Below are 19,913 nucleotides of genomic sequence, written 5' to 3'. Positions count from 1 at the left end.
TCTGGACTCCGCAGGCTTGGACGCACTCATCTATGAATGTAGCACTGTAGCACTGTCCTCCCATTGTTCATCGATTTGCTCGAGCAGGCCCAGTAACGTCTCCATTGTGAGATTTGTTGTTACTGTTTTTGGCATATTGAATACGTCACAGGTAGCTTGCCAGGCTTTGCTGTGCGGGCGAGATACTCTCGGCAGCTTGCCAGGCTCTCTGAGAGGGGCAGAGGAATCGAATCTGTTGAAAATCTAAGGTATGTGGATTTTGTGACTGAAATCTCAGGCTCCCATGGAGTTGGGAATGGGTGACCTCCCTCATCTCCCTGTTCTTCAGGGAGCCTGGCAGTCATGCCCATGAACTGCCTCTGGTGCCAAATAAGGTCATTAGCTGGCCATGATCCAGAGACTCATAAATAAATCTTGAAAGATATCAGCAATCTGCAGAGATGCTTCTGAACTCCAAAGTAACTATTCAGTTAAAAATTTAACTCCAGCTGTATAACCCCATCAAAATTTTAGAAATTCTGGAGCATGCGACTGCTTCTGTGGCCATACTACATCTCATACTGTTAATCACTGATATACCAGGAGTATCACACCACATTGGATGGGATGTAAAGTAGAAGGCAACCAATCTCAATTAAGAAAATATTAACACACAAGGCTTCACCTGTAACATGTTAGAAATCTATTTTTTTTTTTTTTTGCTTTTTGGGTCACACCTGGCAATGCACAAGGATTACTCCTGGCTCATGCACTCAGGATTTACTCCTGGTGGTGCTTGGGGGACCATATGGGATACTGGGAATCAAACCTGGGTTGGCCATGCACAAGGCAAATGCCCTACCCACTGTGCTATCACTCTAGCCCCATAATCTCTTATATAAGGTCTCAATGACTCCTGGGTGAGCTATAACAATCTTCACACACTCTTCTTTTAAGGAATCTGTTTTGAGCATTTTTAGTGAATTAGTCATTAACAGCAATACAAAAATTAAATGATTTAAGGACTGCTATTGGGACAGGCTTGGGTGGTGGTTGGGAATATAGGAAATAATGGTGGTGGGACGATGTAATGGTGGTGGGGTTGGGGTTTGAATATTGAATGTAATAAATCACTGTGAACAGTTTTATAAAAATGAAATACAATAAAATAACAAGCTGCCTATCTAGCAGCCTTTGACAAGCCTCTTTCTCCTTTGTCTCTTACCAAAATAGTGATAAATCCCAGCATTCACATTCCCATATCTTCAGCAGCTAGGAATCATGGGACCATGATTAGTGGAAATAATCACTAAGGCCACATCATGTTCTTTGCAGGGAATTTGGGAAAAGTGTCTCTTTTTATTTTTTATTTATTTATTTAATTTTATTTCTATTTTTTTTTGTTTTTGTTTTTTGGGTCACACCCGGTGAAACACAGGGTTTACTCCTGGTTCTGCACTCAGGAATTACCCCTGGCGGTGCTCAGGGGACCATATGGGATGCTGGGAATCGAACCCGGGTTGGCCACGTGCAAGGCAAACGCCCTACCTGCTGTGCTATTGCTCCAGCCCCTAAGTTTCTCTTTTTTAAATTAAAGACAAGAGACAGGTAAGAAATCTGTGTCTCTCTCCCATCCCCCCATACTCCCATACAACATTTCCATCCTTTTGATTAAACTGTTTGAGGACATATATACTGAAGGAAAGAGGTCAGTATGAAAGGTCAAGGCATCACAGACTTAATAACTGGTCTTTGGAACTCATGGGTTATAGGTCTCAGCTGGACATGGAATTTGACTTCCTTCCTTCCTTCCTTCCTTCCTTCCTTCCTTCCTTCCTTCCTTCCTTTCTTCCTCCCTCTCACTTTCTTTTCCTTTCTTCCTTTCCCTCTCTTTCTTTCTTTCTTTCTTTCTTTCTTTCTTTCTTTCTTTCTTTCTTTCTTTCTTTCTTTCTTTCTTCCTTTCTTTCTCTTTGCTTCTTTGCTTCTTTCTTTCTTTCTTTGCTTCTCATCTCCCCCACTCCCTTATCCTTTCTCCTCTCTTCACCTTCATCGTGCCTCTAAATGTTCTGACGCTGGGAAGGATGAACCAAGGATACTGGTGAAGCCATAGGCCCTTAAATGCTTTTATGCAGTCTTTTCTGAAACAAGATAGGGTATATATATATATAAATAAAGGAGCTGTCCCCAGTCTCTGAGGTGCTCTCAACCCTCCCCCTCATCTTCTACATGCTACCACGAGGCCTACATGAGGCCTTTGCCTGCCCAAGAGCCACCACTGGCTTATGTCTTGTAGGGTAAATGTGACCACTACTAGCCTTATCCCTGCCTCCTCTTTGTCCCCATCTTCCACTACTTGTCATATGCTCCAGTCTTGTGGACCACTCAGGAGTGTGTGCTGCCCTAGTTGGTTGTCCCAGAGACAACCCTCTCTGGGCTGCTGTTTTTCACGTCAGAAACAAGTTTCTATCTATGTGTGTTCCTTCTGTTCATATGCCACCTCTCCTTGGCAGCCTAGTCTTCATACCAAATTGGTTGCTTGAGGCTTGGAGCATTCCCCTAAGAGCACTGTTTTCTCTCTGAAGTGCATGTATTTCTGGGTCTGTTTCCCCCACTAGAATATGAGTTCCCTGAGAGCAGGATCTAGATCTTATTTTTCTGTGTATTGAGCTAGAGACATACCTAAACATGCCTATAACTCGTCTTGAACTCTAATAAATTCTGTTTCAAATGATTAACATCCTATTTAATATGAGTTTGCTGAATGACCACATTAGACCCAATACAACATACCCCAACAAAACACATGAAAATAATTTTTTTACCACAGAGAAAGGAGGAAGACTAATTACATCCCTTAGCACATGTGTTGATGTGATCAGGGCATTTCATGCAGATATTTTTGAACAGAACAACTTTTAAAGTGATTCCAGTGAGGCTTATTAGCCCAGCAGTTATGGCTCTCTTCCCAGGGTTTCCATTAAAAGTTTTCTGGCCCCAGGAGAAGTGGACGAGGCAGCTTAGATCTCCCATGGGTTCTGGCCTGCCACTGGGGCACCACAGTGAGTCTGATTCCAGGAGGAATTGTCAGCAACATTAACAAGCTCTCATTTCAGTACCACTTTATACTTCCTCTATTCCTTCAGCTGCAGTGGCTCATTTGTTCCTATCATCTTCCTTGTGCTCATTGTGTGGGTGTGGAATAGGGGGTCCTCAGCATGAGCCATGGAATGAGCACTGGCTTAATATTGTGTGTAAACGCCAGTTATACCGCTAATCCATCATGGGACTTGGAGCAGGTCTGAGCAAGTCTCCAGATCTTGGTTCCTTCATATGGGAAAGCTAAAAGCAGGATTAAAGAATCTCTTTTTAGAACTTCAGAATTTTAGGACTTTCTGCCCTTGCTCAAGGGTATGTGGCTATTTCTGGCAAAACTATGGCAAGATTCCAGCTTTACTGGCCTCTGTCTCAGGGCTTATCCCATTACATAAATAATCTGAGTTTCTCCATGAGAATTTTATCCAGAATGAGTGTATTTGTGATTGAAGAAACGGGCTGAAGGAAAGGAACAAGGAAGGGACTGGATGGGATGGGAGAATGAACAGAAAGGAAAGAAACACCTTACACTGAAATCTGGGCTATGAGGAAGAATGCTCCAGGGTTTAAGTGGTTAAAGTTCTGGGAGAATGTGGTCAGTGACTTGGGAAAGTAATTCCTTGGGGAGGAAAGGAATAAAATGTGGTCATATATCTTTAACCTTCAGTAAGGTAGATTTTAAAAGAGATTAAGAACTGGGGACGAAGCTCTAATGTTGAGGCCCTGGGTTTGATCCCTAGTGCTGCATGGTCCTCTGAGCACCACCAGGAGTGACCACTCCCCTTTCTCAAGTACTGTACCATACATGGAAAGTATCATGCTAAGCGAAATGAGTCAGAAAGAGAGGGATAGACATAGAAAGATTGCATTCATCTGGGGGATATAAAGTAACAAAGTATGAGATTAATACCCAAGAATAGCTGAGATCAGCACCAGGAGGATTACTCCATAGCTTAGTGGCCAGTTGGGCATTCTAGAGGAAAGGGCAGCTCAGATAGAGAAGGGAACACCAAATAAAGGGTGTTTGGAGGTCCCTCCCAGGAGGGAGGGGAGATGCATGTCGAAAGTGGACTATGGACTGAACGTGTTTGCCACTCAATGCCTCTTTTGCAGACCATAACACCCAAAAGGAGAGAGAGAACACAGGGGATTGCCCTGCCACAGAGGCAGGGGGGATAGGGGGATGGGGGTGGGGGGGATATTATCCATGGTGGTGGAAAATGGGCACTGGTGGAGGGATGGGTATCTGATCATTGTATAATCAAACCCAAGCACAAAAAATTGTAAATCTACAACTGTACCTCATGGTGTTTCACTAATAAAAAAAAAAGAAATAAAAAAAAAAAGTACTGTACCATGTGTAGCTACAGCCTTGGAGCTGTAGCCCTAAAAAAAATGAAATAAAAATAAAAGAGATTTTTTTTTGGTGCGGGGAGGTCACACCCGGTGATGCTCAGGGGTTACTCCTGGCTCTTCACCCAGGAATTACTCCTAGTGGTGCTTGGGGGACCATATGAGATGCCAGGGTTCGAACCTGGGTCAGACGCATGCGAGAGAAATACCTTATCTGCTGTACTATTGCTCTGGTTCCAAAAAGAGATTTTGTTTTTTTTTGAAAGTCTGATTTCATAAGCAGAAACCATCTCTGAAAGATAACATATGTCAAGAAAATAGGAGAAGCACCGATTCAAAGGGCAGATGTTCAAGTTTCATGCATCTGAGAAACCATGCTAAAATTAAAGTGATATGAGTAGAGCCTTTGGATAAGGGAAACCATTCCAGGGCTATTGAGAATGGAAGCCAAGGGACTAGATTGCTGTTGATCGCCTATTAACCCCCATTTAATCCAGGAAGCAGTGACATAAAGCAGAAAAGAGAAGGGAACATACCACAGAAGGGAGGCCTTGGAGAGCTGGGAAAACGGCCAGTCCAGAACCAGCATCATTCCAAGGGAGCCCTGATCACATGTGAACTTAGCTGTGATTGTGTTTAAAAAATTTTTTTTTCCAGATTGGATGATTTCTACTGGTCTACCTTCAGGTTAGAGGATACTTCCCCTTGCCATCTTCTTTTGAAATTTGCCTTTATATCTTGCTCATTCTCCCTCTTTTCTTTGGGCTTTTCCCCAGCTTTCTTTGCTGAGCACTGCTATCTTTCCATATGCTTCAAAATGCATTTTTCTTTGAGCTGGGGGTGAGCAGGGTGACACAGTGGTGACAGCTACTTTCATGTCTGGTCATTCAACATTATATCATATTAGTCGTGTTTGTTGATGATCTTACTCTTTGCAAGCTGTTGCAGCTGTTCTTTGTATTTCTTTCTTTTCTTTTCTCTTTCTTTCTTTCTTTCTTTCTTTCTTTCTTTCTTTCTTTCTTTCTTTCTTTCTTTCTTTCTTTTTTGCTTTTTGGGCCACACCCAGAGATGCTCAGGAGTTACTCCTGGTTCTGTACTCAGAAATCACTCCTGGTGGTGCTTGGGGGACCATATGCGATGCCAGGGATCGAACCCGGGTTGGCCGTGTGCAAGGCAAATGCCCTACCCGCTGTACCATCTCTCAGGCCTTTTATTTCTTTCTTTCAAGGTTGAATATTTCTGTGTTGTTTTCTAGAAATATGGTATTGTGAGACTTTGAGCGCTATCAAAGTTCTCTGGAGAACATTGAACTTTTTCATCTTTTCTTTCTGCTAACTTGGGAATCCCTGACCTGTCTTCTGTGGTGTGGTTCTAATGTCCAAAGACATTGCATAGACCTTTGGGGTGTGGTTTGGGACTGTTCCACAGAGAGGCTGGGCTGGAGGGTGGACTGCAGTCTATACCTCAGCCAGGTCAAGATCTACCTTAAGTAAGAGTTCCTTTCTGTCCTTGTTTCATGCTGCCTGGCTCCGAGGTCCTCTTCCTTGCTCTCACTACAAAGTCAGAGTTTGACTTCCCCTGTACTGTTATGAATGGCCCATAAATGGGTTTATCTCTGGGTGAAATGGTAGAAGAGAAAAAAATAAAACATGAGGAATCCTCCCACACTACTTGAACCACAGGAGCCTATTAATCCAGGTTCTATACGGCAAGATGAGATCTTTGATCAGCTTTAAGTGCTTGTAAGATTGGGGTTCAGAACCTCACCCAAGATGGGATGAACCTCACCCAAGAGCGTACCTGCAGGAAAACCCAGATATACGGGAACGCTTGACTGAGATCTCCAAGCCCGCTTGGATCAGGACTGGGCCTCCTGCCCCCCCAGGGTCCCCAGTTTTCCAGTAGCTTGGCAGTCACATCCACAAACTGCCCCCAGCACCATGTAGTTTCATCAATGGCTAACACCAAGAGACTATAAACTAAAGTTCTGGAAGAGAATGACACGGAATTTCCTGGACATCATATTCTACATATAATAAGCAATACAAAAACAAATCATTTAGCATTGCCTTTTTGGCAGGTTTGAGTGGTGGTGGGACTGGTGTAGAAATATTGAATGTAACCAAAGTAGAGAGAGAGAGTATGGGGGAAATTGTCTGCCACACAGGGAGGGGAAGGGCTGGAATGGGGTGGGAGGGGGGGAATACTGGGGTTTTTGGTGGTGGAAAATGTGCACTGATGAAGGGATGATTGTATGACTGAAGCTCAAACATAAAAGCTTTGTAACTATCTCACGGTAAAGCAAAAAAGAAGGGGGGGGGAAGTATCAATAAAATAATAAAATAAAATTTACATTCTGAATTTAAAAAAGTCATGTGGAGTTCATGTCCAATTCAATCAGCTTAATCAATGGCTGAATAAATAGCGGTAGTCCTACATTATAAAAAATAGATTGGGGTTCATAATGGGGCGTTTCCTTGATATAGGACTAGAAGAAACACAGAAAGGAGTCGGATTCCCCGTATATTCTCAATCCTGCAGCCCCCTGCCCCCACCACCCCTTCCCAGCCCTCTGACCATAAAGAGAAGGATTTTATTCCTTTTGCAGTGTGGGAGATCAAACACAGGCCTCACACATGCAAGGTCCAGTGCTTTGCCCGCTGAGCTACATTTCAAGTCTTCTCAGTTTGAGAGTATCTGTTACCGAGACAGCTCCAGCACCTTCTTCTGTGACTCTAGACTGTCTGCATTCACCCTCCAATGACTTGGAAAAACCATTCTCAGTTTCTGCTGCCATTTTTGGTTTGGCCAGCTGAGCTTTCCAGAGAATTCTTATTGGTTCCTTCTGCTTCCTTCTTTAGGCGGCTGCTACCATGCAAGCCAGGGACCTGGTTTCCCCTCACTTTTCTTGCTGGGATCTGTGGTGGGGGCGGGTATTGCTATCTAGTTTTATTAGAAATGTTGTCGTGTTATTTTACTGTCTATTGCTCTGCTGATGTTTTTTAAAAATGGCTTTAGAAATTTTGGAAGAGAAGTTGAAAAAGTTAAGTGACATTTCAAGTTGATTTGCAAAAAAGCTGATGCTAGGGTATGTGTCTCTGCATTGGGTATAGTGGGTGTCTCTTCACTGTTGTTAATCGGAATGATCAAAGATCGACATTGAGTTGTTATAAGATGTAAAAGCTCTCGTATACATTCTGTAAAATTTCTGCCAGTGACCATGCTTCCAAAAGTCTAATGTCTTAGGGTGATATGGCTGCCATGACTTCTTAATATAGGTTTTGTGGGATAATAAAAAATGGTTGTTGCTACTACTGATCTTTCCCCAAAATCTTCCCAGAGATGTTTGCAGCATCTGGATTCAGAGTGAACCAAATCCTTGTAAAGTTACAGAACTTCAAAGATAATGTCAGACTTCTATGCTCTATAGGAGAAAGAACCCAACCACCATAAAAATCAGGTCTGGTTTCTGTTTCTCTACAATAGCATTTATAATACAGAGAGGCAAAGTTTTATCTAGTCCTTAGGAAAAGAGCAAGTGATGCTATATACTCACATCCAGATTAATTTCCATAAAATATAATATATATGCATATACATATATATTTTGAGCCACACCCAACAATACTCAGAGTTTACTTCCTTACTCTGTGCTTCAAACCCCTCACTCCCAAAGGGACTTGAAGGACCATTTGGGCTACTGGGGATTGAACCCAGGTTGACCACATGCAAGGCAAGTGCCCTACCCACTGTACAATCTCTCTGGGCCCTAATGTTGAGCTTTAAAGTTACCTCAAGTATTTAAGGTTAAACACTTGAGGGAGCTATGGTTTCAAAGTATACTGCAAATGTTTAAACCAAAAAGAAGTAGACATATAACAGTTGGGAAAAAATTAAAGGAGTAATGGGATGTCTTCTAAGCATATTAACCTACCTACTTACTTCCTCTCTCCCTCCTTCCCTTCCACCCCTTCCTTCTTCCCTCTCTCTCTTTCATCCCTGCTTCTCTCCCTCCCTTCCTTCCTTCCTACCTTCCCACACCCAACAGTGCTCAAGGCTTACTCCTGACTCTGTGTTCAGGGGTCACTCTTGGTGGTTCTTAGGGATCATATGTGGTGCTGAGGTGAGCTGGTGTTGGTCTTATACAAGGTAACTGTGTACTATCTCTTCAGTCTAAGAATATTAATTTATTTTAAATAATTTCAATAAATCAATAAATGAATATATGATTTTAAACTAACATTTTATAGAGAATGTGGCTATTAGATTAATTAGAAAATACTGTATACAAGTAAGGTTAGGGAATATGACAGAAGAGGAAAATGGAGTTGGAAGAAAGAAATATATTGGGTTTCCTTATATTTAATATTGATAGGTTTCAGATACTGTCTAACATTTGATAAGATTATCTTTGTATCTAGATAGATAACAAACAAAGCATTAAAAGTAAGATATAATATTATAAATATAAAATGCAAAACAGCCACAATGAAGAAATCACACAATTAACAAATTTGACCTAATTAATATTTATAGAATGTTGCACTCAACAACTGTCAAAATCATTTTTAGCTACATATGGAACATTGAACAAAATAGAACATATGCTAGGCTAGAAAGAAATTTTCAGTAAATGCGAGGGACTTACATAATACCAAATATGTTCTTGGACCACAGTGGAATAATGTTAGAAATCTATAACCTGAAGAGAACTAGTGGGAGGTTGTAAGAGAAGATTACTGAGCAACTATTTTGGAGCACCAGAGGGAGGACATCGCAGATGACTGAGCAACTATTTTGGAACTCTGGCATCTAGTGAAGCAATCACAGCATCTGGGGAATGCTTGATGAAGTAGGAGGATTTCCAACCCCATGACAGATGGCCCTGGGGGTGGCAGCTTGTGATCCTGGTGTGGGTAGCTGGTACCAGGGGAGGAATAGGGACATTGACCTCTAAAAACTGTGACTGTATGTCCTGAATGTAATTTTTGATCCTGGAGGGGCCAGTACAGTGGGGGCCATCGTTTCAGCCCCTCCCCACCCCACCCAGGGACTGAGTGGCTTTCTGGTAGGCTGGCTGTTTGAAAGGATTAGAAAAAAAGCAACAGACACAATTTTGTTACCTTTCTGATTTTGCTTTAAATCTAGGCCTTTAAGAAAAATTGTCAGGTCCCTGCGTGACTTTGGAAATAATAGAAACCAGATGTCAGTGACCACACACAACAATCCTTTGGGCAGATAGTTTAGAAGAAATTTCCAACAAATGGATATGGATATCTAAATCCTCCATCAACTAAGAATAGCTATCTTGCTGAGAGATAATTAGAAATACCTCATTATTCAAAATGCTCAGTCCCTTTTTAAAAAACATTATAATCTAAGATTTATTATTCTCACGATACAAGTGAAATAGAGGAATAAAAGACAGGTTGAATAGCAAAAAAAAAAAAGATATTTCAACTCACCAGTTTTGTTTCTTTGAGTATTTTTTTTGGGCAACTTCCTGATTTGTGCTCTGGGGGTGCTCCCAGTGGTGTTCAGAGGACCATGAGGAGACAGGAATCAAATCCAGGAGTCTTGCAAGCAATGTGTGCACTTAATCTGCTGAATATCTCTCTGGTCGCCAAATGCCCAGTTCTTAACCAGCCAATTACAAAATATTCAAGTAGAAAAGTTAGATTAACTCTCAGGGAAGAAAACTTCTAGGAACCGTTCATTAGGAAGCCTGGACACTTGTCTTAGATTTGCTCAGAAAGTAGAAGGATTGGATCATTGTATGACTGAAACTTCATCATGAACTGCTTTGTAACTGTGTATCTCATGGTGACACAATTAAAAAAAATAAAAATTAAAAAATTTGAACAACCTAAAAAAAGAATAAAGAGATAAAAAGTTTTGTTTTCTTAAAAAAATTAAAGAACATAGAAGGAACCACAGACAAAGAATTATAGTAAATCAAGAAAATGATGAATGAATGGTAGATAATGTTAATAGATAGAAATCATGAAAAGGAACCTCTGGAGATAGAAAATAGCTATTTTTTTGTTTTAATCAGAGTAGTTCAGTAGCCCCGCTTCTTGCCTGTTTCAAAGACAGCATTTTTTAACGTTGTGTTCACATTGAGAAGTGGGGAGAGTGCTCACTCAGATCTTTTTTTTAATAATCGTAGAAACTGCATCAACTAATTATCACTAATCATCACTCCAAGGCTCCCTATTCCTAATACCTTGGAGGTTAAGTTTCAAAATACAAGTTTGGGGGCAACATAAACAGACTAAAGCACATCTCTTAGAAAAAAACTCAACTTAAATTCTAATGCAAAAATGGGTTCCAAGTGAAAGTATGAAAAAGATATTCCTTCAAATAAATTAGAAAGTGAAAACATTTTTAGTTTCAACTTTATAGAAATGAAAAGATTAAAATAGAATGCTATGAACAATTATATACCGACAAGTTAAATAATCTAGATTAAGATAAATTCCTATTAGCACACAAATTACCAATAGGATTACCAGCAATAGATACAAAATCTCAGCAGATATTTAGCAAGTAATGCACTGTAGCACCGCACTGTCCTCCTGTTGTTCATCGATTTGCTTGTGCAGGCTCAGTAACATCTCCATTGTGAGACTTGTTGTTACTGTGTTTGGCATATAGAATATGTCACAAGTAGCTTGCCAGGCTTTGCCGTGCAGGCGAGATACTCTTGGGAGCTTGCCGGGCTCTCCGAGAGGGGCAACAAGTAATGATTCAATCATCAATCATCAAACAAGTAATGATTGAATTATATTTTAAAAATCTTCCCACACAAAAAAAATTCCAGGATTAGATGGTTTCTCTTAATGCTATTAATTATTTAAACCAACATTTATTTTTATTTAAACTTTTTAGTTTTTAAATTAACATTTACATTTGAGGAGAGCTTTTTAATTTATTTATCTATCTATTAGTTTATTTATTTATTTTAAGTCGATACCTGGCTGTGCTCAGGGTTTACTCCTGTGCTCAGGGATCATTACTGACAGAGCTTGGAGGAACTTAAATGATGCCAGGGATCAAACCTGGGTCAGCTGCATTCAAGCACATTCTCCACTGTACTATGTCTCTACTATGTCTCTAGTGCCTGATTGTTTTGTTTTTGGACCACACATGGTGGTACCTGGGGCTGCACCTGGCTCAGTGTTCAGGGGGATCATATGGCTCTGGGGACTGAAACTAGGTTTTCTGCATAGACTTCAGCCCTTTGAATTATATTATTTTATATTAATAAAATTATATTGCTCGAGCGGGCCCAGTAACGTCTCCATTGGAGACTTTGTTGTTACTGTGTTTGGCATATCGAATACGTCACGGGGTGCTTGCCAGGCTCTGCCGTGAGGGCGAGATAATCTCGGTAGTTTGCCGGGCTCTCCGAGAGGGGCGGAGGAATCCAACTCCGGTCGGCTATGTTGGCTGCGTGCAAAGCAAACGCCCTACCGCTGTGCTATCGCTCCTAATTTTTATTAATTTTCTAGCCCCAGGAAAAAACTTCTTAGGAAATTTTTTAAAAATATAGTTCAGGAGTCTCTTTATTTTTAAACAAACACTTCTCATGCCATGAATGCATAGGGAATGGGCTCCAGCAGCTCAGGCTCCTTTCCATTGGTTCTTACAAAGTGTGCTTCTCTGGGTGGAGCAGGCTGGCGCTTCAGTTGAACCCAATCCTTTCTCTTTGGCTTCCTTCTTTTTTTGATCATTTTCCTTCACCCGTTTCAGGAAGCTGTCTCGACTTTTAGAGTGCTTAACATGCTCAATGCGAACATTAGTTCTCTTGGCAAGAATCTTGCCCTTGACTTGTTTGTTAACAATGCCAATAACATGCTGGGTAACATTGCAGACTCTTCAGTTTTGCCATGATAACATTTGTGGGGCATTCCTTTCTGGACAGTGCCCATTCCCTTTATGTCTACGATATCACCTTTCTTGTATATGCACATGTATGTGGCCAAAGGAACAACTCCATGTTTCATGTTTTCTGAAAGGTCTGGAGAACATATAGCGGGTGCCCCTCAGCTTTCCCTTTGTGTTGGTCATTTTTGCGATTTACTGGGCGCTGGCGGTTCTGGCTGAAAGGGCTTAGGAAAAAAATTTTAAGTATTGGGGGAAGAAGAGATAGTACAGGAGGCAAGGTTGCATGTGAATGACCCTGATTCTATCTCCAGCATCACATATGAGGATTACCAAGGGCCACTCCTGAACACAGTGCCAAGAATAGCCCCTGAGCATCACTGAGTGTGGCCCTACCCCCCCTAAAAATACATCTTAATATATAAATAGAATGTATAAATCTGGGGATATTGCTCATTAGTAGAGCACTTACCTTACATATGTGGAGTCCTGGGTTAAATCACATCGTTATATACAAAAATAATTTTTAATATTTTGAACAGTTCTCAAAAAATTATATTGATAGATACATAAATGTGCAGTCTGAAACAGACTTTTTGACTTCTCAATGTTTATTTACATTTGAGAAGTTTCTACCTCAAGAATATAGAAATGGAAGTGCAGAATAAGCCTTGTTTAATCAAAAAAATTAAATAGAAAGTTTAAGTATGAAAACCAATAAAGTTGAATAGAAAAATAATAGAAAAAAAGCAGTGAAACCAAAACTTTTTGAAAAAATTGTTAAAATTGATAAACCTCTAATAAGATTGAAAAAAAAGAGAGATGAGACAGCATAGGCATAGCAATATCAGAAATAAAGTTGTCTCACTGTATACTTCCCAAATATTAGAAGATCATCAGAAACATATATAAACATACATTTTAAAACTTTGATAAAATGCATTTATTCCTTGAAAACTAAAAAGTTACCCAAAATTAAAGAGATAATCTTGAGTTCTAATTACATTGTACTGAGAAATAAAATCTACTTTAAAAAAAGAAGATAAATTTTAGAAACCAAAAATACAATACCTGAAATTCAAAATTCTCCAAACTTTTAATCTAAATCTTGTAAATTCAAATAAAAATGGAGTTTGCAAAGTGAAAAAAATTCTCTAAACAACAAAATGGAGATAAGAAAATATGTACTCCTCCTTCTTCCCTTTCTGTAACACTGATGCTGCAAATGTTGCTGCTCTTGATTTTGTTCCAAAGAGTTCCTGTTTTATTTTCATTATTTTAAATCACGTCTTCTTTTTGCTGCTATTTTTGGATAACTTCCAATACTTCATCTTCAAGCTCACTGATTCATATTTTCACTTCTTCTATCTTGCTCTCCAGCCCCTGTATTGTAATTATTTTTTTGTTCAGCTCCTCTTTTTTCTTTTCACTTGAATTTTTTTTATTAAAGAAAAGTTATTTACAAAATTATTGATAGTTCAGTTTTAGGCATACTATATTTCAACACCAACCCCATCAGCAGTGTCAACTTCCCTCCGCCAGGGTTCTCTTCCCACCTCAGACCCTACTTCGTCTCCACCTGTCAACAAAGTGTCAGTGGTTGCAGCTTAGGTCCCGTGTTTTCTATTTTGTGAAGTCTGTGTTTTAGGTGCATGGCTATACCGCTCACTCATCTCACAAGTATAACTGAACCTATGCCTGCTCAACCATTACTTTCCGTTGTTTTCTTGCCTCCTTGATTTATTTCCTTCTCTGTCCGTCTCCTCTCTAAACACTGGGGTCAAGGGTAATCGAGGTATATCCCTTTCACCAAAGTACATTTCCTTACTCAGTATTCTATATACCAGAGATAAGTGAGATCATCCTGTGTTTGTCTTTCTTCTGGCTTACTTCACTCAACATGATATCTTCCAGTTCGAACCAGGTTGCAGCACATTGCATTGGTTCCATGATTCCTTGCAGCTGCATAGTATTCCACTGTGCATATATATCATGTCTTCATAATCCATTCATCTGTCGCTGGACACCTAGGTTGATTCCATATCTTAACTGCTGCACTGAGTTCAGCAATGGATATATACTTTTGAGAGTGGTTCATGTCCTGGGGGTAGATGTGAAAAGTGGAATTGCTGTGTCATATGGCCTTAAACTTAATATTGTCTAGGTTTACTGAGAATTCTCCATACTGTTTTCCATAGGAGTTGTACCAGACAACATCAGCTCATCTTTTATGTCTGTGATTTATATTTGAACTTTTCTGAAAATTTCACTTCTCCATCTTTATTGAAATTCTCTCCCCTTGATTTTTTCATTTCAGGGAACATCATTTAGACTGTTGCTTGTATGTCCTCAGGTAGTTTTACATAACTATATTAGGAGTTTTTTTCTTTCCTTTCTTTCTTTTTTTATTTTAAAAATATTATTTATTTATTATTGTTTATTTACAAGTAAATAATAATATTAGGGCTGGAGCAATAGCACAGTGGGTAGAGCATTTGCCTTGCACAAGGCTGACCCAGTTCAATTCCTCCGCTGCCCCTCTCGGAGAGCCCAGCAAGCTACCTAAAGTATACTGCCCACACGGCAAAGCCTGGCAAGCTACCTGTGACGTATTCAGTATGCCAAAAACAGTAACAACAAGTCTCACAATGGAGACATTACTGGTGCCCACTCAAGCAAATCGATGAACAATGGGAGGACAGTGCTACAGTGCTATTATTTATTTATTTAATGCTTTTTGGGTCATATCCAGCAATGTACAGGGATTACCTCCTGACTTTGCAATCAGAAATTACTCCTGATGGTGCTCAGGGAACCACATGGGATGCTGGGAATCAAACCCAGGTTGGCCGCGTGCAAGGCAAACACCCTACCCGCTGTGCTATCGCTCTAGCCCAGAAGTCACTCATGATCGTGCTTGGAGGACCATGTGTGGTGCAGGGAATTGAATCAGGGATGGCTTGTACAAGGAAGTGCTTTAGCACCTGTAGTCTCTCTCCAATTCTAAATCTTAGAGATTCTTTTCAGGATATTTCCTTGATTCATTGATGTAGGCAACTTCCTCTACCACCCCATTATGCCTACCATTCTACAAGGTTCCTGGGTGGTGGCTGGAAGTAATTTGTTCATGTAGGTCTGGAGGGTTAACCAGGGGGTTCACAGACACAGGTGTCTGGCCTCTGCTTGGTCACTGAGGTTGAGTGGACCTGGTCAGGGAGTTCAAGGTCTCCAGAGCCCAGCACTCATTAGGTTGCCATGATCACACAGCTCTGAGTTGTGGCTTGGGAACTCATGCTGAGGCAGGTGTAAGAGGATGCTGGAAACCGAGTTTCAGCTGGTGATAAATGAACTCCAATTGCAACAACTTGGATGGATCATGCTAAATTAAATAACTCAAATTAAAGATGGACAAGGCAGGTGGTGAGGAGAGGGCAGAGTCAAAATATAGTAGATAAGGAACTTGCTTTGTAAACAGCTGACTTGGGTTCAACCCTAACATCTCACATGGTTCCTTGAGCCCTACCAGGAGTGATCCCTAAACCCAGAGCCAGGAGTTAGCCATGAGCAATGCTGGATGTAGCCCCAGACAAAACAAAACAAATGTAAAAGGGGTCATGAGGATAAGTCAGTAGTAATCAAAAACAAAATAAATAAATAAAATGGTGATCTTCATTGTCTGTGAATTACATTTTGAGGATACAATTTGTTAATTTAACAGGATCGTTTTGGCAATAAGGGGAGCAGATCAGAAGCTGGGGTGGGGAGTAGCCTAACAAGTATACTTGTGAAAAAAGCCATAGAGTTGGGAGCCAGACACATTCCAGCTAGGATGAAGCTTACTGTTCATGCTCAGTGGTGGCAGTAGAAGGCTTGCTTGTGGTACTACCTGAGGAATCAGATTCTAGTCAGATTCTCTGGAAATCTGTTTCCCCATGGGACTCTTTAGCCTCTCACCTTGTTCTGTGATCAGTGCCCCTGAAGAGCTGTTCCCCAAGGGAGTTTCTCAGTCATTATATGCATCTGACGCAACAGCTATTTATTTTTGTTTTATGTTATTTATTTTGGGACTCCACGACAGGCTGTTTTCACTCAGGGCACCCCAGAGGGGGGCAGGAGAGAGCCCTCCCTGCTCCAAGGGACCCAGCCCCAGCAGCCGACCTCCACTACCTAACCGCTGCCATGCTCCAGGCCGCTTTCCGGACCGGGCTACACATCATAAGACACTTCCTGACCCTGAAAGAGCCTCCAATCATTGGGAAAGACGAGTAAGGAGAGGCTGCTAAAATCTCAGGGCTGGGACGTTACTGGCGCCTGCTTGAGTAAATTGATGAACAATGGGATGACAATGATACAGTAACAGTGATTTTTGGTTTTGGGCCACACCCAGCTGTGCTCAGGGCTTTCTCCTGGCTCTGTACTCAGGGATCACTCCTGGTGGAGCTCAGGGAACCATGTGGGGTGCTAGAGATAGAACTCATGTTAGCCACATGCAAGGCAATGTCAGCCACATGCAAGGCAAGTGCCCTACCCATTGTACTGTCACTCCGGCCTCTCACTTACTTTTTAATAACTCCCATTACTCTTGCCCTCAGTCGCCTACACCCAGCTTTATTTCATGAATGAAGCCAAAGGATTGTGCCTTCCACAACTTTACACATTTTTGTATGTATGTTTTGTGGACCACACCCAGCTGTACTTAAGTCTTACTCCAGCTTTCAAGAATTACTCCTAGTTGGGCTTGAGGGGACGATTTATGGTGGTGGGGATAGACCAGGATCAGCTGTGTGCAAGGCAAATGCCCTACCCACTGAACTATCTCTCTGGCCCCTCTATGCGTTCTTGGTGTGAGATTGCCAGGAGGAGGCTGGAGAGGGTGTCCTGGGAGAGAAGATGCTCCTTGGCTCCCTGGTTTGGAAGGAAGTGGTGGCTTTGAGTCTTTCACTCACTCAGCACTGAGCAGTCTCCTGTCTGCTGTTTTCAGTCTGTTTTCAGACCAGGGAAGGGTGGAGAGAGGTACCGGCAAGTCATGGGGCAAGAATTCAGTGGGATCAGATTGGGGGTGCAGTTGATTTTTATCAGGTAAATAAACATTAAAAAATGTTTTGGCCACCCCTAAAGGTGCTTTTTTCTAAATTAGTGAAACACCATGAGGTACAGTTGTAGACTTACAAACTTTCTTGCTTGGGTTTCAGTTAGACAATGATCGAGTACCCATCCCTTCACCAGTGCCCATTCTCCACCACCAATGAACCCAATAGCCCTACCACCCCCCGATACCCCCCCACCCAGCCCCACCTCTGTGGCAGGGCATTCTCTTTTGCTCTCTCTTTTCTTTAGGGTATTGTGGTTTGCAGTAGAGGTATTGAGTGGCCATCGTGTTCGGTCTATAGTCTACTTTCAGCACACATCTTGCATCCCGAGTGAGTCCTCCAAACATCCTTTACTTCGTGTTCTTTTCCCCAGAGGTGCTTTGGAGGCTATCCTGGGCTCTATGCTTGGAGATTGCTCGCAATGGTGCTCAGGGGACCACGCAGTGCTGGGGATTGAACCCCAATACGTATAGCATGCACTCAGCCTTTTGAGCTATCTCCCTGGCCCTGGAACTAAGAGTTTTATCTGCACTGACGTGTGTTGGGTGGAATTAGGACAGGGAGTAGGAGGGAAAGCAGAACACAAAGGCAACAGATTTCTCCCCCACCTCCACCTTATGAGCTCCTGCTTCTTCCCACCTAGGAGAAATCCTTTGGGTCTTTCTCTTCCACTTCCCCCTTCCTTTTAATTCTTCTTTCTTTTCTCACCATCCATTTCCTCCTTCTATCTTTTCTCTCTCCTATTCCAGGTTTTTATGCCTTCTTTATCACTATTCTTTAACATTATCTTCTCTGAAATTTTCTTTTACATTTTTCATGTACACAAGATAAACCAAGATTTTATTTACACAATTTTTTTTGCACCACTCATTCTATCACTATTCTTTAACATTCTCTTCTCTTCTCTGAAATTTTCTAGTACATTTTTCTTATTCACAAGATAAACCAAGATTTAATTTACACGATTTTTTGCACCACTCATTCCTTTCCCACTCCTTCTCTTGGTATTGTGTAGAGTGCTGATTTTTTGGGGGGAGGTAAGGGTCTCCCAAGAAGGCTCTGGGGATCCAGGGATCACACTTGGTGACAATTGGGTAACTGGACCAGATGATTCAAAGCTTATATTCAGTGGTGCTGGGGATCACCGGAGTTACACTTGGTGGTACTTGGGATGGGGGCATACAGTGTCAGGGATCAAACTTAGATACTTGTACATGCAGGCACGCAAACCACTTAACCACTGGGTTAAGTGCCCAAAGCTGAAGACTGCTTTTTTTCCTCTCTTCCTTCCTCCCATTCTTTCCTCCCTGCCTTCCTTCTATCCTCCCCTTCTTCTCTTCCTTCCCTCCCTCCCCCTCCCCTCCCCTCCCCTCCCCTCTCCTCCCTCCCTCCCTCCCTCCCTCCCTCCCTCCCTTCCTTCCTTCCTTCCTTCCTTCCCTCCTTCCTTCCTTTTTATAGCTGACTTATAGTTGCTCAGAGGCTGGACTTGACTCTGTGTTTGGGGTCCATGTGTTGTTATGGATATAACCGGAATCTTTCATATGCAAAGCATGAACTTTGCTCACTTAATCTTTCCAGCCACCTTTATTTTGGGGGCGGGGGCAGGGACACCCAGTGATGCTCAGGGGTCGCTTCTGCCTCTGCACTCAGGAATCACTCCTAGAGGTTCAACCATATGGGATGCCGGAGATTGAACCTGGGTTGGCTTCATGCAAGACAAGTGTCCCACCTGCTATACTGTCACTCTAGCCCATCTTTCCAGCCTTTGAAATATATGACTTTGTTTGAGAAGGGCAGTGCTGGGGATTGAACACAGGGTTTCACATCTGCAAGGTAAGTGCTCTATCACTAACCCACATCCCCAGCCCTTGAAAATTGATCTCTTCCTCCCTCCTCCTCCTCCTCTTCCTCCTCCTCCTCCTCCTTTTTTTCCTTTATCATGTCATCCCCAACAGAGAGCTTGCAGAGGTCCTCAGTGGCCCAGAGATTTACAAATAGCCCTGTACTGGGCAGTGGGAAGTCAGTAAGGCAATGAAATAAATAGGGTACATCTTCATGGAACACCAGTTTTGTTTTGTTTTGTTTTGTTTTAACCATGCCCAGAGGTCCTCAGTCTTGCTCCTGGCTCTGCACTCAGGATCACTGTTGGTGGTGTTCAGTGGAATCATATGTAATGCCTGGGATTGGAACTGGGGTTGGCCATGCTTAAGGCTTACTGTCCTCTCTCTTGAGCCCTGAAACATCATTTTTCATACAAATATTTGAAGATAAATGTGAGTTTTTGATAAGGTAAATATGACAGTATTTTGAGAGGTATAATATCTCACAGATCTGAAAGGTAATTTTGTTCATAAGTTGATAGATATATATTTACCATAGAATTGATATTTATATACATTAAATAGGCTGGAGCGATAGCACAGCAGTAGGCTGTTAGTCTTACGTGCAGCCTGCCTGGCCAAGCCGGGTTCAATTCCTCTGCCCCTCTTGGAGAGCCCTGCAAGCTACCGA

At 41.8% G+C, this 19,913-nt stretch overlaps 1 pseudogene; it reads right to left on the bottom strand.

The window, feature by feature from the left end:
- Positions 1-11,991: 11,991 nt before the first annotated feature.
- On the bottom strand, positions 11,992-12,498 carry LOC130036132 (60S ribosomal protein L21-like; annotated as a pseudogene).
- Positions 12,499-19,913: the final 7,415 nt, after the last annotated feature.

The sequence above is a fragment of the Sorex fumeus genome, unplaced genomic scaffold, assembly GCF_029834395.1.
Source record: "Sorex fumeus unplaced genomic scaffold, SorFum_2.1 ptg000063l, whole genome shotgun sequence".
In the NCBI taxonomy this organism is placed as follows: Eukaryota; Metazoa; Chordata; class Mammalia; order Eulipotyphla; family Soricidae; genus Sorex; species Sorex fumeus.
The sequence above is the reverse complement of the archived record's forward strand: the minus strand, read 5'-3'. Positions and strand labels throughout refer to the sequence as shown.